Source organism: Gallinula chloropus, assembly GCF_964237585.1.
Source record: "Gallinula chloropus genome assembly, chromosome: 5".
In the NCBI taxonomy this organism is placed as follows: Eukaryota; Metazoa; Chordata; class Aves; order Gruiformes; family Rallidae; genus Gallinula; species Gallinula chloropus.
In genome coordinates, this window is record NC_140090.1 from 62305121 (window position 1) to 62309520 (window position 4400).

The following is a 4400-nucleotide window of genomic DNA, read 5'->3' on the forward strand; positions in this document are numbered from 1 at the left end:
AAGAAGCAGCTTTTTTGAGAATTGCCTCGTTTTTTTTCTCAAGCAGATTAAGTCACTTTTTTGCTAGAAGAGCATGCATTTAAGTGAAGAGATAGACTGTACCTCTTGCTAACACAGTAGAGGCTGGTAATTTTTGATGAACAGCACATGGTGTTGCAGAAAAAGGAATGATAATTTAGATGCAAGCAGAGATATTTCTTCCTTACTCCAGGATACGTCTCTCTCTTGCTATCACTGCTTAACTGATAACATTTTTCTATCTTAGCTATTGGTCCAGGATGCTATGAATTCTTTCTCTGCTTCAGCCAGTATTATAAGCCTACACTTCCATGTCTATGAATTCTGTGGGAACAAACCTCATGGATCATGGGAAAGCAGCCAACTACTATGATTCTGGTTGTGTGTGTTCAAGCATGTGCTTAGTCACATGAACATTTTTCAGGCTTGTTTCTAAGTCAGTTGGGCAACAGACTCATGTATGTGTTCATCTAACCTGTTTGGTATCTTCATCTTTCTCATATTTTGAACTGTGTTGTCAGTATTCTGAGTAATGATAAACAAGAATATCCTAATCCTGTAAATATTTCCTGCAAAAACAATCTTTGGACTGCAAAACCCATCTCCCCAGTTTTGCTCTTCATTCCTTTCCTAGGGCTTGGAAATATTGCCAAATAGTGGTCTGAGCAACTTTGTGGTCTTGCAAGTCTGGTGAGGTGTGGGTCAGGGGAATGGTGGGGTGTTTGAGGCACTGTCCAGGTACATGAAATCTCTTAGAGAATGCCCACAGTTTTTAGAAGAACGTGTGTTAGAAGGGTTTCTTAACAAGTTCCATGACTAAGGCAAGGCTTTCACTGAAACTTTCCTGTACTTTGTTTTGTAAGGAGTTAAATAGATATACTGCCAGCTAGAAGATGGATGTTTTCCAACTGTCAGTAGAAAGATAACAGTGCATTGTAGGTTGCTCAGTATTATTCAGATGCAATGTATGATGTGGTTTTTAACATTAGAGTCCAGTAGCAGGAAAAGCCTTTTGAACTGTAATCTCATAGCGCTTTTATAGAATGTTATGGGTTTTATTTTTTACAAATTTATTTTTGTTTGGTTATGTGCTTTTTTTTTAATTTTAAATTTTAAGTGTCATGACTGATACCAGTTGGTGAAATTTTCAGCAGGGTAGAGGCACATTTAATTATGTCTTGACTGTCACTGAATCAGGTCCCTCAAACACTTAGCTCATTCTTTTTTAAGTAACTAATTATAATTAAAACATTGACAGCAGGAGGTTGTAATTTATATGCAATTAAGATAGGAATGTAATAATTTTTGGGACTAAAAAGTTTAGCAGATTTAAAATATAAACCCAACCCTAAGTGTAGCTCCTGAAATGCCCTGAATAGTAATACAGTGTATCTACAATATTTTGCTTTAGGAATCTATGGTGCAGTAGTTTATCTTTTTAAAAAAATTGTATAACTACTTAAATAGATATTTTAAAAAATGCATTTTTGTATATAAATAGTTTTTGATTGCTGAGGCAGATGTTATGTGTGCTTCCTTTCTCTATTTAGGCAGTCCAATGAAAAGAAACTTTGGCTCTAACTGATTTCAAGCTTGGGGAGCAAAACCTTCTCATACTTACTCTGAGGCTTGAAAAATCCTGGTTAGATGTATCTTTTGTGGGTAGATTCCCCATCTTCCCCTGGTGGCTTTATTTTTGGAGACACCTGCAGAGCCCAGGGTAGACCGTGAGAACATAATGCTTTGTGGTGATCTTCTCTATCCATGATACAGTCGCTAGCTAGAGTGAGAGGATTTACATACCAAACCTTGTCACAGACTTGATTTGTATTTTTCTAGGATCGGCGTAGCCACTGTAACAGCCCGGAGTGCAGGCTTGTCAATTCATGAAGCTTAGACTTAACGTACAGAAGGGTTTGTATTAGGTTTTTGTTCGGTGGTTTGTTTTTTTCATTTATCTTTGGAACAGAGAAGGGTACGCTGGTGCTTATAGGCGGTACCTAGGTGACGGCAAAGCTAATGTAAGTCATCAAAGCTTCTTTATGGAAAGATTACATACATAATTCTCTTTTTTTTCCTTAGTAAAAATAGGGAAGGATTTCGTTTATATGTTACTATACACTAAAATGCTAGTATGAATTATAAAGTGGTGGTATATACAAATTTCCCAGTATGTATTACCAAGCAGATTTTACGGAATTGAACAAATGACAAGGCTTTAAGGCAATAAAATTTACTTGGTAGTAATAACATGTATGGCATACATGGAAAATTTGTTAAAATAAAGGAATTCTTTTCTAAGAGAGTATTTTGTCTCAGGATCCTTTTCTTAAACTACACTCACTTTGTTTCAGCCTTTGATCCTATGGAGTTTACCAGATTGATAGAAAATGGAATTAATCACTTGGCTTCAGCAGTTCAAAATATTAACCTCCATAATGGGATAGTGGCAACATTCATCTACAAGCCTTGGATGGAGAGGAACAGTCCTTCCACCATTTGCTTCCAAGGAATTTTCCGAAGTGAAGAATTAAACTTTCATTATCTTGATGCAGATATCGTAAAGCAGGGTTTGCTCTGTCTACTAAGCTGTTCTGGCTAATCCTGCATTGTTCAATATCACTATGTCTTAATAGAGTTTTAGTGGATATATTCAGTAGTGGGTTTTCTTTTCAGCTGACAAGGAGCAGATGTAAGATGGTGTGAATTACTGTCTTGATTCTCATTTTCAGAAATGTGTCTGGCAAATTTTATACCTTCCACAACAAATTTTCTTTCTCCTAATTTGGTTTTTTTTTGGTCATTATGTATGTCTTGGGCATCGTAAATGCAAAAATTTGTGTGAACACATCTGTGAATAAAATATTGAGAAAGGACTAGGGGTTATGAGTATTGCCCTCAATAAACCTACTTCCACCCAATTTACACTCTGGATACAGTTTTTCTTCTGCTAGTCAACAGTTCTTGTCCAATTGTGCCTCCCCTGACAAACTGAGAAGCAAGCCTTTAACAATACTGTTTATACACTGATATAAGCACCTTTGGTATTTTATTCTGTCTTTGTGACAGACTCGTTTTCCTGACAGTGTTTTGGAAAAGGGACTTGTTTAATAGAAGTTTGAGATAAGTGCCAATTAAGGTAGTGCATTTTTAATCTATAATATACGAAATAGTTTAAAATATGTCATTTTTAGAACTTAAAAGTGTGTTTTGTTGCACCTCTGTAGCTGAAATGAATGCAGGTTACCTAGTTGAAAATGGAGTTCAGTAAGTTTGTAGATGGTTAAAAGAATTCTACTTGTCCAGGATTTGTAATTATTTGTGGAGGCCACATTCTCACCATTTTCACTGTCTGCATTTTCAAAGCTTGTTTAAAATTTAACAAATGTGTAATGTCATAGCATGTGGAAGCTAAGAATCTGTTTGGTGCTGTTGAATAATGATACAGGAAGGTGTTCCTTAAGTTAGTTAAGAGAGGGAAGACAGCACACTGTTGTTTTTGAAGAAATGAAGATGACACTTGTAGACACACAAGCAGACAGCATATAGCTATGCCCAAAACCCATGTAAAGAGAAAATTACGAGTGCAAGTGCACATCAGAAAAACAGGAAATGAATAGTAAAAGCCACCATGCAGTTTCTTTTCATTTTTTTTCTTTTTTTTTCTTTTTTTAAAATTTGTCTGTGTCTCTTTTTTTTCTGCCTTGTTGCCTTTCATTTTTTAATATGAGGGGAGATTGGTGGAATATACATTCTCTTTTCATACTCTTATTGTCTCCCTGATTCTTACTTTTATTCATAGGAGCCTAGTCCGTGGGATCTGTGACAAGGCCAGTTTTCCTTTTCTGGCCTAAATTTGACTACATTTGCATGTCACTGATGGGTATTCCTTGCAGTTGTGACCAAGAGTACTTTGATGATTGCAGCATCTGGAAGACTTGTTGATGTTTGTTACTCTTGTGTTTAGAGTCATGCAACGGTTTAGGTTGGAAGGGACCTCTGGTCTGAGCCCTGATCCCTTGCTGCATGCATGTGTGTGAAGGGATCGCAGTACTCTTGGATCTCCCTGGATGTCATCTGATTTTCTGCCTTTTAACCTTATGTCATTGCCATATAGGATTTTTGCTACTGTCTATTCACTTTTGCTTTACTATTATTTTTGCCCTTCTAGAATCCTATCTTGGAAACATTCCTGAAAATGTTTCAGGCACATGCCATCTCATTCCTGCGGACATGAAATATAACATACATGTTTGTATGGCAACTGTCTTCCATGTATTAGAAAGAATTTTGCCTTTTGTGAGATTACATTAAATTGTAAAATCTTAGCTTTTCAACTGTTATTTCTTTACAGGCCAGAAGCAAAATTTGGATGAAGTGAT